The sequence below is a fragment of the Panthera tigris genome, chromosome D2 (genome assembly GCF_018350195.1).
Source record: "Panthera tigris isolate Pti1 chromosome D2, P.tigris_Pti1_mat1.1, whole genome shotgun sequence".
NCBI lineage: Eukaryota > Metazoa > Chordata > Mammalia > Carnivora > Felidae > Panthera > Panthera tigris.
In genome coordinates, this window is record NC_056670.1 from 32,766,788 (window position 1) to 32,790,984 (window position 24,197).

General features: G+C 36.9%; 1 protein-coding gene and 1 non-coding gene across 10 annotated transcripts in view; one reads left to right on the forward strand and one right to left on the reverse strand.

Moving 5' to 3' along the window:
* The window catches only part of MCU (mitochondrial calcium uniporter), a 205,605-nt gene that overhangs the window by 55,288 nt on the left and 126,120 nt on the right, over positions 1–24,197 (forward strand). The window lies entirely within an intron of this gene.
* LOC122232217 lies at positions 279–382 on the reverse strand. The gene has a single exon (XR_006209561.1). It is a non-coding gene; the product is annotated as a U6 spliceosomal RNA (small nuclear RNA).

Consider the following 24,197-nt stretch of genomic DNA (forward strand, 5'->3'; position numbering starts at 1 on the left):
TATAAGGAATTTGGGCAGTTAATTCCCTGAGGAAGTAAGTTCATTGTTTTAGATAGACTATAAAAGAAAGATATCTGGTCCACATTGTTACAGCCTCAAGAAAGAATTATAATTTGAAACCTGTTCTTTTTTTGACAATGATATCACATCAAGGAAGCAGAGATAGACTTTCCGTGTGGAGATATAGCATATTAGAATTCCTTAGAATTTGGCAAACAGCATCCTAAATTGGAATAAAAAGCACTGGCCTTCCCACACCATTCAGTCACTTTAAAATGAGAATGGAGGCACAGGTAGTGATTTTACGTGTAATCCTTGTGCAGGGGCCGTGCTAATCTCTGCATTGTTCCAATTTTAATATATGTGCTGCTGAAGTGAGCACGGGGGTAGAGATTTTAAATGAGTGATTTGTTGTTATTCAATGTGACTGATGGAGTTTCTTCTAAGATACTAGGCTATGGAATAATTAGAGTTTTGCGTTATTTTTATGCAGTCATACAGTCCAAAGAAGAGAATTTTATTAGCTGTAATTGACAGAACAAGTAAATACAACACAAACACATTAATCAAATTCATTTTTCCTGAGTCTTTTTTTTTTTTTTTTTTTTTTTTTAAACCTAGTATTAGTGCTTCTCTTTGTGAAGCCTGCATTCTAGGTCTTAGTGATAGGTAGGGATTATGGGTTAGGTTCCTTAAGGGAAATAGGTTAAGGCTGGGGTTGCCGTATAATTTATCGTCTTAACCACAGCACCTCTAGAGTTGAGAGAGAGTGCTGTTAATAATTATATCGGGACAACATGTGTTAAACCAGAGGTGTCATAAGCAGATGAGGACACATGGCCACCCAAGTTAAAAGGCTTTGTTAAAGCTTTGCTATCTTCTGTTTTGGCAATCCTGGTAGGCTATGGAAAGTGCATTTGTGGAAGTTATCACTTTTAAGGGCCTGTTCTGTCGGTGACATCTCCTTTATCTCAGGGCTTAGACAACTTTTTATTTAGGGCACATTGAACTTGAGAGGTTGAATGAGAAGGAAAAGGTAAAAGGTTTTAATTTAACAGACTGGCTATATCTCCCATCCCCTACAAAAAGGTTTTGCAGGTATAAAATGTGACAGAAGAATGTTTTCTTTTAATTGTGCAAAGTTATTGTCTTTAAATCTTCTAGATTAACTCCTTAAAAACAAGTACAAAGAAACTGAGCATTGGGGGTGCCGGACTGGTTCATTCTGTGGAGTGTGCAACTCTTGATCTTGGGGTTGTGAGTTTGAGCCCCACATTGGGTGTAGAGATTACTTAAAAATAAAATCTTTGAAACAAAACAAAACAAAACACCAAAAAATAATGGAGCACTTTCTTCCTGATAAAATTATGTTGCAAGACATTGATTACACATTTGATTTTTATTGTTCAGTGCTTTTATTTAGATTTTTTTTGTTAACCATCTTTGAGGGAGATATCGTAGTATATCTGCGTGATCTGGTGGCTTTTTACATGTAAAAGGCATGGGATATGTGATGCCATATATCTTGGATATACATGATTTTAGAGGAGATACTGATTTTTTTCCTAGACTTTTCTTTTTTTAGTCTATATAATAAAATTGACTTTTTTTGCTTGTACATTTATGTGAATTTTAATGCATGTGTAGATTTGTGTAACCACATTAGCAATCAGGATACAGAACAGTTCCCCCACCCCTAAAATTCTCTTGTGCTGTCCAGTGGACTCAAACCCTCCTCTCATCCACAACCCCTGGCAACCTTTGATCTGTTCTCTGTTCTTATGCTCTTGCCTTTTGCAGATTATCACATAAATGGAATCAAATAGTTTGTAACACTTAGAGATTGGCTTTCACTCTGCATTATGCCTTTGAGATCCACCCATGTTGTTCCATGTATCAATAGTTTGTTCCTTTTTATTGCTGGGTTGTTTTCCATTGTATGGATGTACCACAGTTTTGTCTTTTACCAAAATTGGTAAGTTTTCACCGACTATTTCTTCAAATATTTTTTTCTGCACTGTATTCTTTGTCTTCTTTCTGATGACATGGTTGTTATACACCCACAGATTCCTGAGGCTCTGACCTCCTTTGAGAACACTGTTGTTCATTCCTTGGTGTCATTCATTCAACAGTTTTTGAACACTTGTTTTCTATTCTCCTGTTAATAGGCAGCTATTTACAGGGTGTTGTTTTGTTTGTTTTGGTTTGGCTTGTTTTAGAGAGAGCACAAGAGTGTGATTGGCGGGGGAGACACGTGGGGGAGGGAGGGAGGGAGGGAGGGAGAGAGAGAGAGAGAGAGAGAGAGAGAGAGAGAGAGTAAGAATCTCAAGCAGGCTCTGCATTCAGTGCAAAGCCAGACATGAGGCTCAATCCCACGACCTTGGGATCCTGACCTGAGTCAAAATCAGGAGTCAGACACTCAACCGACTGAGCCACCCAGGCGCCCCTCCAGGATTTTTTTTTTCTCTAATAAAATTGCAGCTGTGAACATTCTTGTGCAGATCTCTCTGGGTACCCGGCCCAGGCTTTCTCTATGGTATTTGCCAACAAGCAGGATTGCTAGGGTGTAGGATTTGCATATTTTTCTTAACATATGCTGCCCAAAGTGGTCATGAGCAATTTACTTTTTCACCAGCAGCGTGTAAGAGTTTACACTGCTCTATATCCTTTTCAACACGTGGTGTTGTCAAGCTTTTTATTTTTTATATATGTAATGGGTATGAAATGGAATCTCCTAGTCTTTTAAATTATTTTTCTGATTATGAGTGAGGCTGAGCATTTAAAAAATATATTAGCTGTTCATGTTTTTCCTACTATAAGTTGCCCATTTATATCTTTAATCCATTTTTCTATTTAAATTTAAAATCAGCTCTTGGGGCCCCTGGTTGGTCATGATCTCATGGTTCATCCACATTGTCAGTGCAGAGCCTGCTTGGGATTCTGTTTCCCTCTCTTCTGCCCCTCCCCTGCCCCCAAAATAAATAAATAAACATTAAAAAAAATAAAATTAAAACCTGCTCTTAGGATCAATTTTAAGTGTTTTCTGTATAATTGTACTGTTTTAAATATTTGTCCTTGATCAAAAAACTTTCAGTGGCCTCTGATATGAAATCAAGGGTCCCTAATTTATCTTTTTAGATATTCTATTTCAAAAATCATCATTGCGCAGAGCTTCTGGGTTGGTGAACATGTGGAGATGTGGGGACAGTGGTATGCCTGGAGAGAGCATGGAAGCTCCATGCCCCTTCCCACATACCTTGCCCTACGCATCTCTTCTGTCTGGCTGTCTCCAGGGAGACACTGTCAGAATTGAGTTGAATTCTTGGATACTCTGCTGGTGTCCAAGAATTGCTTCTTGGTGGGCTGGAAAACACCTTCACACACACACATAGGTATTGAGTCCAAGAACCCAAAATAGTTGTTATGTCTCAGGAAAGGGAAATTGGCACAGAAGAATAATCTGGATGAGATTTGGAACAGTGATCATCTATGAGCCGTGAGAGTCATTCAACCAGCTCCTCGGAAACCCGAACACAGTTTTCATGAAAGAGAAACTGTATAAGAAAATTTACGTGAATAAACTACACCTTGATGAGTTTCAAATGTCAGTTTCACTTTAAAAGGTTTTAAAATACATTTCATATCAAATTATGGCCACAGGAGCACAGGTCTGTCAGATGGAAAAGGCTTCAACAACAACCTCTGTGTCAAAACTTCTGTGTCTCAACTTAACACACATCTAGTTAAAAAACAAACAAACAAACAAAAAAATCATTCCTCATTTTCTGCCTTCTGAAACTTTGTACACTGTTTTGTTATATTTTATGGACTCAGTATGTTCTCTGTATAAATTCAGATTGGTGATGCATGTCAGCAGCTGAAACATATTTAGTATTTTAAAACCAAATCAGCATTTACTACATCTGTAGACCTCATGTCCAGATAAGCAGCCATTTTTAGCCTGTGTTATATCATATCAGTGTTGCCATACATTGTTAGCAAAATACTGTCCCAGTGACACGTTTGTATACTGTATAGCATGAAAATGTTTAACTTGGGAAATACAGTTGACTTTTGAACAACACGGGTTTGAACTACATAGGTCCACCTATATGTGGATTTTTTTACAGCACATTATGTAAATGTTATCTTTCATGATTTTTCTAATTCTTTTCTCTAGCTTACTTTATTATAAGAATACGGTGTATTATATGTGTGTGTGTATATATATACACAGTGTATATATATAAACAGTGTCAACCAGCTGTTTATGTTATTGGTAAGACTTCTGGTCAAAGTAGGCTATTAGTCGTTAAGTTTTTGGGGAGTCAAATGTTATATATGGATATTCAATTGTGAAGGGGTCAGCACCCATAACACCTGCAATTTTTAATTCTTTTTTTCTTTTAGGGTAGAGTTTTAACTTTTTTTTAATAATTTATTTTTTAATTTACATCCATGTTAGTTAGCATATAGTGCAACAATGATTTCAGGAGTAGATTCCTTAATGCCCCTTACCCATTTAGCCCATCCCCCCTCCCACAACCCTTCCAGTAACCCTCTGTTTGTTCTCCATATTTATGAGTCTCTTCTGTTTTGTCCCCCTCCCTGTTTTTATATTATTTTTGCTTCCCTTCCCTTATGTTCATCTGTTTTATACCTTAAAGTCCTCATATGAGTGAAGTCATATGATTTTTGTCTTTCTCTGACTGACTTATTTCACTTAACACAATACCCTCTAGTTCCATCCACGTAGTCGCAAATGGCAAGATTTCATTCTTTTTGATGGCCAAGTAATACTCCATTGTATATATATACCACATCTTCTTTGTCCATTCATCTGTCAATGAACATTTGGGCAATTTCCATATTTAGGCTATTGTCAATAGTGCTGCTATAAACATTGGGGTGCATGTGTCCCTTTGAAATAGCATTCCTATATCCCTTGCATAAATACCTAGTAGTGTGATTGCTGAGTTGTAGGGTAGTTCTATTTTTAATTTTGGGGAGAACCTCCATACTGTCTTCCAGAGTGGCTGCACCAGTTTGCATTCCCACCAACAATGCAAAAGAGATCCTCTTCCTCCGCATCCTCGCCAACATCTGTTGTTGCCTGAGTTGTTAACGTTAGCCATTCTGACAAGTGTGCAGTGGTATCACATTGTGGTTTTGATTTGTACTTGCCTGATGATGAGTGATGCTGAGCATCTTTTCATGTGTTGGTTGTAATTCTTAAACTACCCTTGTGTTTCTGGCTTCTTCCTAGTTGGTTTTAAAGCCAGTTGAAGTGGCGGTTTTGTTTCTTAGTGGCCATGCTTTGTGTGTGAGATGTACTCTGGACTAGAGAGGTTGTAGTTTAGTAATAATGCACATTAAGTAAATAAAATAATTCCTCTGTAAATGAGGTAATTGCACATTAGCAATAGTCATTCAGTATCACTCTTGACATTTGGCCATCATGTTCATCTGCCTGTTCATGATGAAGGGAGCCATGTCTTTGGCAGATTATTTTGCCAGATGTCCAGGGTTTCCTTCCCAAATGGAGCAGCTTGAGTCACATGAGGCTGGCCTTGATCTTAATGGAGGTCAGTTTATATATAGTTTGTAGAGCTGACAAGTAGAAAACAAAGATTCGTGAAGTTCATCCCTTGCTATGCCTTATGGGACGAAGTTTTTGCTTCTTGTGCTCTGTGGTGCAAGGGTCTCACATGGGTAGCAAAGAAGCCTGGGAGAGAAAGGACAGGGACTTTTTTTTCTTGTTTTCTTTTTTTCAGTTTGGAGCTTTGTCCTGCCCCAAGGAAGGCAGTGTATTCTAGGAAAAAGAATAATGAACTTAGCCTATTTTCTGCTCTAGTTCTGGTTTCATTTTTTATTTCGTATGTTTAGATGATCACCCACATTTTTCTCCTTTATTAAATGGAGGTAATATTGCTTCTCCTTTGTTCCCATGAGAGATGGCAGGATAGGCAAACTTGAGGCTCTTTTACTGCCCTTGTAGAAGAAGCACGTGGCTGTGTAAAATACTACTAAAAAAGCCAAAAAAGAGAGCACGTATTGCCCAACAGATAATATTAGTGACGAAGCTGATTATCCCCACTGTCAATACTTACGCTTCTAGAAGTTTCCAAATTATGGTTACCTTTTGAGTGAGCCATCTGTGTATAATACCTCTAGTGGGTACTGTAATACGATTAGAAAGAATTAAAGGTGATGTAATCTGTAAGTCTCACATTTATAGAGACTATTCTCAAAGAGCACTTTCATAATTTTTCCTTTTATTCCATTGGAATGACTAAAGCAGGGTTCTTATATCTGTTTTTATGATATACTGTTGGCAGAAATAATCATTTCCATATGTACATCACATTATAATTTTAAAAATCTCTTTCATACATTATCTCAGAGGAGACCTGCAGAGTTTACATGATGTCCTGAGGACATAACACTACTTAGTGACCGATTCACATTTGAATCCAGAGCTTCTTGGTGTCCATCCCATCAAGGTATCTTGATGGGGAGAATAATACAGTAAATCTAGAATGTGCTTTATGCTTGAGCGCTAAGAAGATGCAAGCATTAATCAAGTTGAGAGAGCATTCTTTTCTTCCCTTAGTACTGTATCAACAGATGTGTTGCTAGCACTCTGGTGGTGGGAATAACTATGAACAGTAACAAAACAACAAAATGTAAACACATTGGGAAGATAGACATGAAGCAAGTCTGATAGCAGTCTTAGGTCTTCATTTTATCCATGCCTGCAGCATGGGTCACAGGAAGAATCAGTCTGTTGTAGAGCCAGAGGCCTGTTAAGTCCTCTGGTTTGCAGACCTATGTTTGTTCTTTGCAGCTGAATTATAGCTGCTGTGAGACTGTAAGCTTGGAATTTATGGTAATAGAAACTTTAAATGTCCCAAACATTGTAATATGGGTGGAAGGAGCCCTTTTCTTAGGGGAGCAGGGTCACATACTTATTTTGAATTTGAGCTGAATCAACAGGCAGTTTCTGAAGAATACGGTTTCCAAGTTCAAAGAAACTACAGTTATGCTACTATGTGTAAATCTGGTGGTTTTTATGTGTTGTGTGGATATAAATATAGTTTCTTCTTTTGAGAGGCTCTAATTTTAAGCAAGGTTTAGTGTCTCTGACGTGATTTTTCTTTTCCTTTTTTTTTTTTTTAATGTTTATTTACTTCTGAGAGACAAAGTGTGAGTGGAGAAGGGGTACAGAGAGAGGAAGACACAGAATCTGAAGCAGGCTCCAGGCTCTGAGCTGTCGGCACAGAGCTCGACGTGGGCTCAAACTCATGAACTGTGAGATCATGACCTGAGCCGAAGTGAGACGTTTGACCGACTGAGCCACCCAGGCACCCCTTCCTTTTTTTTTTTTAATTTAACTCAAACCTGATGGATTGTAGGATTTTTTTGGTGGGGGTGGGGGTGGGGCTGGATACCACTTAGTCTTAGACTCCTTAGATTTATATTGCTTACAGATCTCTCTAATGAGATAATTTTCCTCTCACAATTTAAAATGATGCATGAGCTTGATTATCCTCCCTAAAATAAGAAATACCTAAACACGAATGTTTGATGTAAAAAATTTAAATGAGTTGTCAATACTAATAGCAACAATACCATTTAACATTTGTCATGCATTTACTAAGTGCTGGGTACCAAAAACTTTTTGTATTTGCTAATTCTTTATATAAAAATTATAAATAAACATGTAACAGTTTATAAAATGCTTTCTTGTCACAATACAACATTCATGGAAATGTCTTGTGAGATAGATGGTATTCATTTTAACTGATGACGGATGGGAGGCCCAGGTTGTGTTACGTGTGGTTATGATTTATTGGTTATGATTTACTGAGCACTTATTAAGTACCTGGCACTATACTATACTAAACACTTGACTTGCATCATTTTACGTAATCCTTAGAACCTCACTATGAAGCAAGTACTATTTTCAAACACTTTTTCCAAATGAAGAAGCCGAGGTTTAGAGTGATTAAGTGACTTGCCCAAGATTACATAGCTAGTATTAGAGTAGGCAGTCACCTGTAGTTTTTGAGAAAACTTTGTTTGAAATAGAAAAAGGTGCCCCCTGTGGTGACCAATTAAATAACTGAAAGTTCTGGGCTGCCGCACTACCCTAGGTAGTAGCTTGGGGGCTTGTGCTAGGTGCCACCTCTTCCAGCACACATAGCCCCCATTCCAGGGCGGATGGCTTGCTGAGCAGTTGAACATAGGCAGAATTTCGGCCCCATTTTGCTTTCTTGGCTAGGTGCTCTTGTACTGTATATAAACTTTGCCACCCTACACAGTGTTGTCAAAGCTCGGATTTTGATCAAGGTCTGTCTGACGTCATAACCTATACTCTAGTAGCATACTCCCAATTAATGGCAAAGTTATGACTTCAACCCATGATTTTCTGACCATAAAAACTTTGCTCTTTTTGTTATGTACCATTTGATATACAATGGCACCGGGGTCCCATATTGTGCTATGCCCGTTGCCTAGTTCCACAGACATTGTTTGCTGGTGACGGTAAAGACTTCTAACGGCTTCAAAGGGGAGAGCCAAAGAGTTATAACGTCCCATGTCTTATAACTAAATGTGTTTTTGGTTAAATGTAGCTCAAGACTTGTCTTGAATTCCTGGTTTCCCCACTTAGTTCCACATATGACTTTTACCAAGTTAGGGAGAGAATACGGTATAATAATTAAGAGCATGGACTATGGAATCAGACTGCCTAAGATCAAATTCTAGCTGTTACTTACTAGCTGTGTGGACTTGGGCAACTTACTTATTGTCTTTAAGCCTAGTCTGTAATATTGGAGGTGGGGTGGGAAATAAGAGTTCCTATCCCAATGAGTTGTGAGAATTACTAGATGAGGTAAGTGTATAAAGCACTTAGAAAAGTGCCTGGCACATAAATATAGTAACTACGATTTGATTGCTAGCTGTTGTTGTTATTTTTATTAGTATTCTATCATTGTTGAGTTTATGCCTATAAGTCAAAGCAATTTGATTTGCTGAAACATAAATGATTATCTAAATATGGTCTCTTAGGGCTTTTTCTTGCCAGACCGGAGTTTTCAAAGATTGTGTCCAAGTATTACTTTAGGGATACTAGCCCAATTGAAACCAATTCCTGAAAGAGGTGTGCACAAGCCATCTAGTACTCTCCCTTTTTCCTCTAAAATAACATTTATACTGTGTTGTGATACCAGTCTATCTTTGGACTGTTAGCATTAAAGAATTGCATTTTCAGTAGATTGCCTTAAGTTACAGCCACTAACAATTACTCATACATAAAACATTTCTTTTGGATTATTAGCCAGTTTGGGAAGCCTCTAAAGAAATTGCATAATTCACTGGTTGACTGGGAATCTTGATTTTTGAAAGGCTGTAATAGCATTATCATTGCTTGTTGTATTCATTGTACATGTATTGACATGTTTTTAATAATACTTTTTGCTGTATTCAAAGAACATCTCAGTCTGAGAGACTCCTTGGCTGACATTACTTTGTCATAGCTGGCATATTACCTGAGTAGCTTTTGCGACCCCATTTTGTTCATTGACCTTCCATGTCCACGTTTTTCTCCCTTCTGCACTCCTCATCCTCGTTTCAGTGTGTGCCCTAAGAACTCAGAGTTAGGATCTCAGAGTGCATGGTTTCAAGATTAAGATTTTTACTTGAGGAAACATATTAAAGCACACAAGTATATGAAAAAGCTAATTAAACAGTAAATGGCAAAATTGCCATTGTGTAGTGGTTTTATCAGTCAGAGTCTCACTAGGAAAATGGAAATTCTCTCAGGTATTTACAACAGTAGAAATTTGATGTAGGAAAGTTGTAACACAGGTGGTGAAGGGGCTGTGAGCCAAATAAGAGATGACGAGTAATCTAGAGATCAGCAACAGGAAGTCACTACCACCACCACCTTCACCACCCCTTCCAACTGAAGAAACATAGGGAGGTTCAACATTTTTGCACAGTGAATACAAACATTGTTTCAGGGAGAAAAAAAAAGGAAAGAAAAAATAGAATATTTAATATATTTAAATAGAATATTTAGTTTGGTTAGGTAAGGACAAGTACAGCGTGATCTCTCTCTCCCTCCCTCCCTTCCTACCCAAAAAGTACAGAAAGTCCCGTAAAAATTGCTATTTTTGAACAGGCAGTTTCTCACTTTTTCTAGAAGGTGCTAGCCTGCATGTCAGTGCTAAAGGATAAAAATTGGAATAACATCACCTAGTTTTACATTTTTTTAATCTCTAAAAAGAGGGAAAGAATTCAACACCTAGCCAAAGTGGTCTGAGGAGTAATGCCTGCTAAATATAAGCCAGTGTTTCTCCCCACTGAAAGAATTCTGCCCCCCACCCCATGAGAATGTTCTTGGAAACAACCCTCTGTGCTGTGTCATGTCCACAGATATACTAGTATATGCTACCCAAAAAGATGGTGTCTAAAATCTCTGCCACCCAGAGAACGTGAAATATAATTATTAAAGTAATCTATTTTCCTTTTCTGAAAGTAAGAATAGGCAACTTTTAGTTACTGGAAATAATTATCTAACTCCAGCTTGTCTGTGGGTGGATGAGCATCACTGATGAGTGTTGGTCAAGAAATAAGCCAATGACTTTGCTGAATGTGTCAGTTTCTTGGCGTTCCCTAAAAGTACACATCACAAAATCATGGGGCTGATTAAACCTTGGTTTTCATGGCTCTCTTTAGTCTATTTCCTTGGCTTTGAGAACGTTAGTCATTTAAAAAAATCTCCCCATTCTTTGATATTATTTAAATTATCTTTTGAAAACAGATTTTTTTTTTTTGGAAGAATGTCTCCTTTTCTTTCTTTCTTTCTTTCTTTTTTTTTTTTAAAGTTTATTTATTTTGAGAGAGAGAATGAGCACAAGCAGGTGAGGAGCAGAGAGAAGGAGAGACAGTATCTCAAACAGGCTCTAAGCTGTCAGTGCAGAGCCCGATGTGGGGCCTGAACTCACAAATTGTGAGATCATGACCTGAGCCAAGATCAAAAGTCAGGTGCTTAACTGCCTGAGCCACCCAGGTGCCCCTTCAAAACAGAATTTTAAGGCAGATTTAAGAAGTAATGTGAGAGAGAACAATGATAATATATTTAGAAATAGAAGTTTCAAAAATGCAGTATTATTTAATGGAATGAGCTTCAATGTTAAAATGCCCAAATTCTGTTTGTAACTCTGCCTCTATTCAGCTGTGTCATTAAGGTTATGTATCATTAAGGTTAAGAGGTTGTTTAACCTCTCCATGTCTGTTCCCCAAGTATCCATGTAGGATCATAGGACTTCTATTCATCTTAGAGACTTAGAATGAGGTTTGAATGAAGTCTATAACCTTTGCTTTAAAATAAAAAACTTTAGTACAAAAATAAAGTAATACTCTTTGTTATGGACTGATTGTTTCAGTCCTCCCAAAATTCATATGTTGTGGGGTGACTGGGTGGCTCAGTTGGTTAAGCATCTGACTCTTGATTTCGGCTCAGGTCACGGTCTCATGGTTCATGAGTTCAAGCCCTGCGTGGAGCTTCTCGCTGACAGTGGGGAGCCTGTTAGGGATTCTCTCCCCTTCTCTCTCTGCCATCCTCCCCCCAACAATAAATAAATAAACTTAGAAAAAAATTCATAAATTGAAGTGCTAATCTCCAATGTTAATATATTTGGAGATAAGGCCTGTGGGGAGGTGATAAAGATGATGTGAGGTCGTAAAGGTGGAGCCCTAATCCAGCAGGACTGGAAGTAGAAGGAATACGAGAAGTCACAGTGAGAAGGCAGCTATCTATAAGCCAGGAAGAGAGCTTTCACAAGAAACCAACCCTGTCAGACCATCATCTGAGACTTGTAGCCTCCAGAACTGTGAGAAAATAAATATCTTTTGTTTAAGCCACATAGTCTATGGGTTTTTGTTTTTGTTTTTTGAGAGAGAGAGAGTGCGTGCATGCACTTGTTTACATGAGCAGGGGAGGGGCAGAGGGAGAGAGAATCTTAAGCAGGCTCCATACCCAGTGCAGCGTGGGGGATGGAGAGGGGTGTTGGGGAGGGGCGGGGCTCTCGATCTCAGGACCATGAGATTATGACCTGAGCTGAAATCAAGAGTTGGATGCTTAACCAACTGAGCCACCCTGCTGCCTGCACCCCATATGGTATTTTGTTATGGGAGCCCAAGTAGATTAAGACAGTCTTGGTACTACATTATCTTTAAATCCTACAAAACTTTTAAATTTTGTTTCAAGAAATGGCTCCTTTGAAAAACCTGCTTATAATACTTACAAGTCACACTTTAAGAGAAAGGAATATTGAGTGAGCAGTTACTCAGCACCAGGCATTGTTTTAGATGCATTTAAAAGAAGTATTTAAAGGGGCGCCTGGGTGACTCTTGATAATGGCTCAGGTTATAATCTTGAGGTCATGAGACTGAGCCCTGCATATGGCTCCACGTTGATAGTACAGAGTCTACTTGGGGTTCTCTCTTCTTTCTCTTTGCCCCTTCCTGGTTGGGGGCTCTCTCTCCCTCCCTCTCTCAAAATAAATAAGTAAACACTTAAAAAAAAAGTATTTAAAAATTTAATTCTCAAAATAACCACAGGTAGTATTTTTTTCCCTTATTTTACAGACAAGGCAACTAAGACTTTCCCAATGCCATATAGTTAGTAAGTGACAGCACTGAGATTGAAACATAGTCCCTCTGAAGCTTTTTAATTATATCCTAATTCCTTCTAAGTTTCTGCTAGCTCTACTCAGCTCAGTAGAATGCCAGGCAGAATGCAAAGGTTAATGCAATCCTGGGATATTAGAATTAAGAAAAGATTTAGACTTCGTCTAATCTAACTTTCTTGTGTTATGGACGAGAGAACCAAAGACGAGAGAGTTAGGAGAGTTGAGATTGAAGAGCGGATTAGTGAAGTGAAGATCAATGCTGCCAATGTTCTGCAGTCCATTTTTAGCCTGTGTTAATGACTAACAAGAATTAGTAATGAGAGGCATCAGAAGATGCTGAATGAGAGTTTTGAATTGCATATGGAACCAATCTTAAACCACAAAATGAGCCTGAAATTTAGAATCTTTCTACTTTTTGTCTCCAGAGGAGTAGAAGTATCAGTTGCTAGGAAAAATGCACAGGGATGATATGATTTAGTCTTATCTTCCTCTTAGAAAAGGTATTTTAAGCTACAAAGAAAATGAATTTATCTCATGGCCAGAGTGCTTCATCTCACCTTGTCACATGATGTGTACTTCTTGGTATTTTATGATAGCCACTGCCACACCTTCATGGGTACCTGCCAGTCTGAAAACTCTTTGTCAGATGTGAAGGTTGACTTTTCCCAAATTCCATTTCTGAACAGAATAAGCTACATTAAGTGTTGATCTAAGAAATTTACTTCTTTTTACTTTTGACTTTGGAGTTGAATGCCCATCTCTACTACTTTTGAGCTGTGTAATTAATCTCAGGCAAGGCACTTAAACCCTCTGAGCAACCCCCCCCCCCCACTGCCATCCCAATAAGGGTAATAGGTAGAATCACCTTTGTAGGGTCATTGTAAAGATTAAGAATACTGCAGAGATGTGCACATATTATGCCCTCAGAATATTGGCTGATATTGTAAACTATAGTATTGAGCATGCTGCTGAAGAGGGGGAAATAATGTCAATTTTAGAGGGTTGTGAAATGGGACTTTGTAGGTTCTGAATATTTCTAAATCCTTGATTTCAGAGATAAACTTCCAGTACTAATTTATTTTGTCAGATACTCAAGAGACTTAGGTTAAAAGCACTGTGAATAAATAAAATACTTCTTAATGGATCTCGGGATTGATAGAACTAAAAACAACAATATATTGATGGCAATATATATGATTTTTTATAAATATGGTATCTGATATGAAGCAGGAAAATTGATAACAAAGCTATATACATGCAAGCTCCATAGGAGGACTGTGTCATAGTGAGCACTTGTCCTGTTAATGAAAGGAGAAACTCATAAATAAACTTGTATTAATAGATCTCTGTGCCTGGAATGACTAATGAAGAATGAAAGTAGTTCATATTGCCAATTAAGATTCTGAATTGAAGAAAAATGTTTTAATTATAGTAATAAACATCTTCAGAGTTAAATTATGAACATGTTTCAGTTGTAAAATACTGTTGAGCATCCCTGTAGACAACAACTGTGCTAGGTATTGGGAAAATAATTTTGAATAAAATAGAGCTCCCATCCTCTAGTAGACACAGACAGTAATAGTATAGCATCATAAAAATGGTGCCCTAATATATTAGTTTTTATTGCTGCTGTAACAAATTACCATAAACTGAATGACTTGAAGTTACACAAATTTATTATCTTATAGTTCTATCAGTCAGAGATCTGACATGGATCTCACTGAGCTAAAGTCAGGGTGTCAGCAGGGCTGTGTTCCTTGCAGGACACTTTACAAGAGGATTTGTTTCTCTGCTTTTTCTAATTTCTAGAGGCCACCCATATAAGGTAGGCTCATACTCCTTTCTTCCATCTTCAAAGCCAGTATCAATGGGTCTAATTCTTCTCTCATTGTTATCTCTCTCGGTCTTTGCAGCTGGGAAAGGTTTTCTGATTTTAAGGACTCCTGTGATTAGATTGGCCTACCTGGATTATCCTGGATGATGATTTTAAATCCAAATCTCTTACCCACATCTATCAGGTTGCCGTATAAGGTAACATATTCATGGATTTTTGACTATTGAAGTGTTGACTTATTTGGGGGCCATTATTTTGCCTACCACACCAAAGAACTACGGGAGAACACAAGCTGGGCACCTAAGGCAGTTTAGGGGTCTAGGAATAGCTTCCAGGAGGAGATCAGCTGGGTCTTGAATTGGGTGAAGGAAGAATATTGAGAGGTGGCTGCTGGATGGGTATCAAGATGAGTAAGAGAAAAGCATTTGAGTTAGGGGAGCCATATGAGTGTCTCTGGAAGTGTTAAATAGCATGGCTTATTTATTTTTTAAGGAACTACAAATTAGTTTAAGGTGTAGTATGAGATGGTGGGATGGGAGAGAGGTTTGATTATGGTGGGATTTTGCATACTATCTTCAGAGTCTGGGCTTATCCTACAGGCAGTGGCATGACATTGAAGGATTTAAAACTGAGGAGTGACACGATCAGATTTTACTTTAGATAGATCATTCTCGGCTGTCATGAGAGAGAGTAAGACTGGAGGTAAAGAGACAGTGAAAAGGTTGTTACTTTTGTTCAGGTGTCTTTATATAAAATTCAATTGATTATAAGTTTTGGCTTAGATGACTAGGTCATAGAATCAGAAGAATATGGAAAGAAAAGTTTGAGGGATGTAAGGTAATAATAATACCCCCCCCCCCCCCAAGAGAAGAACCATCTTAGAGTGAGTGAGTTAACCTAAATTCTTAATTTCCTTCTCTAAAAGTAGCCATTTACCATTAGTAAGAAAGCAAAGACTTTAGGCTGAACTGTTAGATTTTTCTATTCTTATGAGCAAGCTTTTTCCCCTTTGGCCTCCACTCCACGTTTACATAATGTTGACTAGCCACATATTCTGCCTTTCCCTGCCCAGTGGCTTTCAGTTCCACTAAATGATTTAAGGAATTGGGGCGTTGTAGAAGTCTATTCCAGTTTACGTTCTCTTCCTTCGTTGTGCTGTGGTGATTGAGCCAGTTTCTGGTTTGCCAAATAGTCCATTAACTCAATTTAATGGGCAGTATAATCTTGGCCACAGAAAGAATAGTTACTTCAAGATATCAAAAAAAAAAAAAAAAAATTGGGGGGAAGATGCTTGCTGACTGGGAGTAAAATATGCATGTAGACATGGTATTTTTTTCCTTGTGGTTATGCAGCAGTTTAATGTATTGCGTAGCTAGGAATTCCAGTTATTTTGAAAGGTGAGCCTGTGCTTGGTCTGGTAGCTGAAAGGTAGTAACATACTGTAGTACCTGTGCTCAAATATTCTCTGTTCACCAGCTGGTCTGAGAGTTCCTACATACACTGCCCAAACTATGAAATATTTAAGCAGTAGTTATACCTTTTAATTGGGAAGAGTATACAGTAGGGAATAATCCTAATTTGAATTTAAATAGTTGTATTCCCCTAAACATATTTCGGGTTACATTTTTAATATTTCTAAATGAAAAATGGGGCATAATCTACTTACAGTAACTGAGGAATGTAATTGCCTTGAAGCTCTAAGTTGATTTAATTACTTCTTGGCTATATGAAGAGAATGGGATTTTTAAGGGGATATTCTGAATTTCTATATAGCACAAGTTCACTGTAGATATTTTGATTAGTAGCCACTATATAGAGTCATTAATGACCACAAATTTGTTGAATGGGATAAAAATGAGATCTATGGATGTGATTTTTGCCTTTAGGTAAAATTAGATATTAGGCCATAGAAAACAAAAAGGTCTTACTGAAAATTCTGTGCTTTGCCCAAACAAACTCAGTCTATAAGAATGCAGTTGTTGATAGCATAGTGTAGTTAATTTGACTATCTGACCACTTACAAATAAAACAATGAAAACAATTTTGTCCATAATGTTGCAAAATCTGCAAATGGTTTCATTAGAGGTACTGTAAAAGATGAGAGATGATGGGAGAGGGTAATGAGTAGGAGGCAAGGAAGAGTGTATTAGCCTTTTGTTCTGCTTTATGCCAGCTCCTCGCTGAAAGTTATTATTTCTTGGGATGTGTCTTATGTTTAAAAGATTATTTTAGTAACCCGTAGGGCTTTCTGTTGCAAATATTGAAGGCAGATGGCTTCATCAAGAATAAGGAACCCCTGTATTCACCCATGAGTTACAGAAGCTCTGACTTTTTAGAATAAAAATATTCCAGGCTATTCTTTTTCTTTTCTTCAAGTTTATATCCATTGGAATAAAATTAAAAGAAGCTTGGAAATTCAAAGTACCTTTTATGTCATTCTCTTCCCTTTTCTTTATTTTTATGTTCAGTAGGAAATGTGCAAGATTTTCTCAGATGTCAGGTAGATTAAACCCAGCCTTAGCCATTAGTTAGCATCGCTAACATATGGTAAAATCAAGACTTGCCATTCAAATATGCGGTTCAAATATGAGCTTTTTTGGATGGCCTCTCTATGTTGCTAGGTATCAAATACACGAGAAGCAGAAGACCTGTGTTTATTAATTGCATTTAGATAGTCATAAATTAGCAATGTGTAGGTTAGGGCTGTTTGGACTCCTCAGACCCTTGGGTACTGCTTCATCTTACCCAATTATTACGTTAATAGTTTTTAAAAATAATTTTCTTTTTTCAAATATAGTTTTAGGAGATTTCAGAATCTTATAGCTGGGACATTAAAACTGAACTTTTAGGATTATAGTCCCGTTTCCCAGCACTTCTATTTCTCTCTCTGTAAAACTGGTAGGACACTACTTCGTGGCCTTCTGATACTTACTGATCAGTTATGACTGAAAAATAAGTTATTGAACATACTGTGGGTCTTCAGATGAACTTCTGTGTCTTAACAACTCTTTATTTCTTCTGGTTTAAATATGTTCATTAAACACTTTTCCAAAGTGCAGTAGATATGAAAGTGGTATGCAGAAAAGCTTGTTCTTGTTGGGGGAACTCTTCTCTGTACGGCCTGGTTTTGATTCTGTGTCTTCTATTCCTTTTTAAATCCGCTTTATTGAGGTGTAATTTATCATACAGTGAGCTAAACCTAAACATTACAATTACTGAGTTTTGAGGTGTGTATATCCATGTAACCACCACCAAAATCAAGCAGATAGATAGACTATTTTCATCGCTCAAAAAAGTTCCCTTGTTCCTCTTTGCCGCCAATCTTTTCTACCTGTGGCCACCGACTACCAGTGACTTGCTTCTGTCATTGCAGATTAGTTTTAGATTCTGTACGCAAAAAGTATCACTTATTTCAATCTCAGATTGTTTTATGTATTTTTATTATTTTAATAGATTACTTTGTCTTAGGACTTTAGGGATTTCCAAATTAAAACTGTTTTCTTCCGCTGTCTGTAATGGTCCTGTCAGCTCTGAGGTTTCCTTGCAAGGGTATTACCTGCAATTTACAGAGAAGAAAACTGAAACAAAGATAGGATAGAGACCCAGAGATTATATAGCACCATGTGAATTCTTGCTTGTTCAAAAAGGAGTTTAGTTGGAAGTCTTCTGAGAGGAATGAACATTCCTATTTTGATTTGACTATCAGTGGGTTTTAGTATGAAATCAGTTTTTTTTTTGCTCTTTTGTCCCTGGCATATTAGGTTCTGATGAGTTTATAAAGGATGAAAATAAAATATTTAGGATTTGTGTTTGAGTGCTGACTCTGCCCTCCCCCTTTTCTGAGTGACCTTGATCAAATCACAAGGTTTCTTACCTGTAAAATTTATTACCTTAGTTTTCTTACCTCTAAAGTAAAAATTTACAGTTATTTTAGGCATTCAAAGAGAATATGTGAATGAACAGAAATTTATATAATTTGGGGAGAGATTATACTGGTTGTTTTCATTTTCATCTTGTTAGACTTAATTTTTTTTTAATCTTCCAAAATTGATTTAATTGTTTATGCAATTCTTACCAAAATCCCAAGAAAATTTTTATAGACTTGGACAGGCATATTTTAATATTTGTTTAAAAAGGATAGGTTCTAGGGGCACCTGGGTGGCTCAGTCGGTTAAACTTCCAACTGCAGCCAGGTCATGAACTGGCTCATGAGTTCGAGCCTCGGGTTGGGCTCTGTGCTGACAGCTCGGAGCCTGGAGCCTGTTTCAGTTTCTGTCTCCTTCTCTCTCTGCCTCTCTGCCGCTTGCTCTCTCTCTCTCTCTCTCTCTCTCTCTCTTTCAGATATAAATAAACATTAAAAAAAAAAATCTTCAACATCACTCATCAACAGGGAAATACAAATCAAAACCACAATGAGATACCACCATACACCTGTCAGAATTGCTAACATTAACAACTCAGGCTAACAACTCAGGCAACAACAGATATTGGCGAGGATGTGGAGAAAGGATTTCTTTTGCATTGTTGGTGGGAATGCAAGCTGGTGCAGTCACTCTGGAAAACAGTATGGAGGTTCCTCAAAAAACTAATTGCACTACTAGGCATTTATCCACGGGATACAGGTGTGCTGTTTCAAAGGGACACATGCGCCCCCATGTTTATAACAGTACTATCAACAACAGCCAAAGTATGGAAAGAGCCCAAATGTCCATCAATGGATGAATGGATAAAGATGATGTGGTATATATATACAATGGAGTATTACTCAGCAATCAAAAAGAATGAAATCTCTCCATTTGCAACTACGTGGATGGAACTGGAGGGTATTATGCTAAGTGAAATTAGAGAAAGACAAAAATCATATGACTTCACTCATATGAGGACTTTAAGAGACAAAACAGATGAACATAAGGGAAGGGAAACAAAAATAATATAAAAACAGGGAGGGGGACAAAACAGAAGAGACTCATAAATATGGAGAACAAACTGAGGGTTGCTGGAGGGGGTGTGGGAGGGGGGATGGGCTAAATGGGTAAGGAGCACTAAGGAATCTACTCCTGAAATCATTGTTGCACTATATGCTAATTTGGATGTAAATTTTAAAAAATAAAAAAATCTTAAAGTTTAGGCTCTTACCTTTAAATTTCAGCACATGTTAGATTACTAAACCAACTTTTAAAATGACCTCTAAGAGAACAAAGAAAATGTCATAGTAGGGGAGCCTCGGTGTCTCAGTCAGTTGGGTGTCCGACATCAGCTCAGGTCAAGATCTCACGGCTTGTGGGTTTGAGCCTCATGTTGGGCTCTTGTGCTGACAGCTCAGAGCCTGGAGCCTGCTTCAGATTCTGTGTCCCTCTCTCACTCTGCCTCTCACCCGCTCATCTCTGTCTCTCTCTCTCTTAAGAATAAGTAAAACATTAAAAAAAATTTTTTTTAATAAAAAAAAAGAAAATGTCATAGTAAAATGACTCATACTATCAGAGTGAAAAGTTTCCAAGGGGGGAAAATGATTGGGAAATAAAGAGTAGTCCATTTTTGAACTAGAGAAGAAAATTAAAAAATTCAAATGACTTGTGTTTTTCAAAAATCGCATTTATTTCCACACAAAATAAAATCGTCATAGCATCTTTCTTAAATTATATCTCCGGAATCCTAGATCCTTTTAAATTGAAACTACTTGACTATGAAGTCAATTTTGCATTTTAATAGTTCATGTCTCCTGTCAGGTTGCAAGATAGACATGTCCTCTTTAAAAATCTGCCCTTATAGTCAATAAAATAAGGTTTTGTAGAATTTCTCTACAAAAATTCTGGTAATTTATTTGTTGATTTAATTTTAATTTTTTATTTTTATGTTTTAGAGCACAAGCAGGGGTGAAGGGCAAAGGGAGAGAGGGAGAATCTTTTTTTGTGTGTTTGTTTTGAGAGAGGGAGAATGTTAAGCAGGCTCCACACTCAGTGCGGAGCCCAATGTGGAGCTTGATCCCATGACCCTGAGATCATGACCTGAGCAAAGTCAAAAGTCAGACGCTGAACCGACTGAGCCACCCAGGCACTCTTGTATTTGTTGATCTAAAAACCTATGTATAATCTCAATGAATTTAGGAATTCTCAATTTATGTTAGAATTCCAGAAATTAGAATTAGGCAAATGTGTCTTGACTTCTATGCATTATAGGAACTGAGTTAGCAAGATGATGATTTCAGCTTCTTAAATGATGAGTTTAGTTTACTCACATTGATTGTTGTTAGTAATATACTGTATATCATTGCCATCAGTTGTAAGATGCACTATTTTACATAGCAGTTAGAGAAAATATGATTAAACTATGACATAATACTTTATCATGCAAAAATTTAATGTTATGCTTATTGAAAAATTTATTTAGATATTAAAAAAATTATATATCACTCTTAGCCATATATAAAAAGGAATATATAAGTGAAATAAATTGCTTAAGATTAACCTTAAAAGTGTCAGAGCCCAAGTCTTATGAGTCATTCTTTTATGAGAGTTGTAGATATTTATGTTTTTCCATATGACATTATCCTGTGTTTTTAGGAAATGCTCCAATATTGTCTCTGGAGTTTTCTTCCAAGCTCCTAACACATATTCTGCACCTTTTAATGCTGGCACTTTCTTAAACTTGGTGCCAGTGGAATGTCCAAACAAGAAAAGGACCATATTTCTCCTAAAATGAACATTAAGCAGTTTGTTGAAGGAAATGAAGAGGTTGCAGTTGATCAGAAAGTCTGTGAAGAGAAAACCAAATTCCTGCTTGCACAGGCAATGACAACTATGTCACAATCACTGCTTTGCTCTCAGCAATTTCATTGAAGGTAGACTCATTTTGATTTCAAAGATGTTAAAATGTGAAAAAAAAGTCTTAGCATTGATGAAATGTCCTATATGTTTGTGTGTTTTCATTATATATTTGAGAGTGTTCATTTTAACAGCTTCATTGAGCTATAATTACCAAGCATACAATTCACCCATTTGAAGTGTGCAATTAAGTGGTTTTTAGTATATTCTTAGGATTGAACAGCCATCACCACAATCAATTTTAGAACATTTTCTTCACCCCAAGAAGAAACCTCATACCCATTATCAGTCACTCCCTATTTCCCTCTTCCCTCCCAGTCCTAGGTGACCAATAGTCTACTTCCTGTCTGTGGATTCTCCTACTCTGGACACATCTATAATAGAATCATACACTTAAGGTGGAAGGTTAGATTATTGAATTGAGATCTTTTTTTATTTTTATCTATCTATCTAGATATCTAGATATCTAATCTATTTTTAAGAGAGAGAGAGAGAGAGAGAGCACACGAGCATGGGAGAGGCAGAGGGAGAAGGAGAGAGAGAATCCCAAGCAGGCTCCATGCCCAGTGAGAGAGAGAGAGAGAGAGAGAGAGAGAGAGAGAGAAAATATGAATGCCAAATAGGCTCCATGCTCAATGTGCAGCCCAGTGTGGGGCCTGATCTCACGAACTACAAGATCATGACCTGAGCTAAAAGCCAAAACAAGAGTCTGATGCTCAACTGACTGAGCCACCTGAGAGCTCCATTACTGATTTCTAATTAATTTCATCCTCTTATGGTCAGAAAGAATACTTCCTATGGTTTCAATCTGTTTAAGTTTACTGATCCTAATTTTATGGCCTAGAATATGATGTTTCTGTTCCTCTATGTATCTTGTACTGCTTTATTTTGCATTACCTGAATATTTTCTAGTGCATCATTTTAATTTTTCTGTGATTTTTTTTTCCACTAATTTTTTTGAATTACTTTCTTACTAAGGGCTCTAGAGATTATTTTACCATGGTCTACATCAGATTTATACTAACTTGATTCCATAAAATAAATAAATGTTAAAAAATTAAAAAAATGTTAAAAAATGTTAAAAAGAATATTTAGAGGTCCACTAAATCTTACCATCTACTAAGTGAAAAAACATCAAAAAGTATTTTTGTTTACCTCTCTTTCCTTTTCCCCTTTTATGCTTTTTTAATTATACAGTTGACCCATGAACAACATGAGTTTGAACTGCATGGGTCTACTAATAGATTGTTTCCAACCTGAAATGTATTCTCCCCTCCTTGTGATCTTCTTAATAATGTTTTCTTTTCTCTACCTTACCTTTTGAAAATAGTGTATATAATACATATAACATACAAAATATGTGTTAATCGACTATTAATGTTATCAGCAAGGCTTCCAGTTAACAGGAGGCTATTAGTAGTTAGGTGTTGGGGGAGCCAAAAATTATACACAGATTTTCAACTTGCGGTGGGGGGAATGGTTGGCACCCCTAACCCTCTTATTATTCAGGAGTCACCTGCACATTTTATAACTATATACGTTTCCAATATAACAATGTTATAATTATTACTTTATATAATTTTATACCTTTTAAAGAAGCTGAGAGAACAATGGAGAACACTCACAGAGTTCATAAAGTTTCTTAGATTAAACCTTCTTATTTAGCATTTGTTGTCCTCATTTATTTCTGTGAATTCAAGTAACCTTTTGGTGTCATTTCCTTACTCCAGTGCATATTTGTTCCCATTCACTTACTTTCTGCTGTTATTGTCAAACGTATTACGTCCATAAATGTGTTATTCTCAATAATACAATTACATACATATTGTTTTATTCAATAGAGATAAAGAAATATGCATTTATACTATATTTTAAAACTACATTGTTACCTTTACTGAAGCCCTTTGATTTTTTTCATGTAGATTTGAATTACTTTTAGGGACCTGTGCTTTCAGGCTAAATAGTATCCTTTACTATTTCTCGTAAGGCAGGCCTGCTAGCAATGAGTTCTTTTAGTTTTTGTTTATTTGGAATGTCTTTATCTGCCTTCAAGTTTGAAAGATTGTTTTACTGAATATAAAATTCTTGGGTGATAATACCATCCCACTGCTTTCTAGCCTTCATTATTTCTAATGAGAAATCTACTAGTAATCTTTTTGAGATTTCCTTGTGAGTAAGGAGCTTTTTTTTTCTATTGGGGCTTTCAAGATTTTTACTGTGATATATCTTGTGTATGTATACTATTATTTGTGTTTTCCTACATGGAGTTTTGTTGAACCTCTTAGATATGGATTTGTAGATTGTTTAATCATACTTAGAAAGTTTTTAGCCATTATTTCTTTGAATATTTTTACTGTTCCTTTCTTTATTTCTGTGAAAAGTTTTCTCCTTTACTTTCATTTTGTATATGTTGCTGTGCTTAATGGTTTTCTACTTTTCTCTGAGACTGTATGTGTTTCCTCTATGTTCTTTGAATGCCTAATTTCTATCCATCTTGTTCAAGTTTGCAGATTCTGCTAATTTTAATTCATATTTATAGTGCAGTCTTTATAATGAATTTTTCTTCTTGGTTATTATACTTCTCAGCTCCAGAATTTCTATTATTTAAATCATTTCTGCATCTTAATGATAGTTTCTTTTTTAAAACTTTATTTATTTTGAGAGAGAGCATGCACGTGCATGGGAGGGAGAGAGAGAGAATCCCAAGCAGGCTCTACTCCCTAAGCGCAGAGCCTGATGCAGGGCCCAAACCCATAAACTGTGAGATCATGACCTGAGCCAAAATCAAGAGCTGGAAGCTCAACTGACTGAGTCACCAAGTTGCCCCATGTATCTTAATGA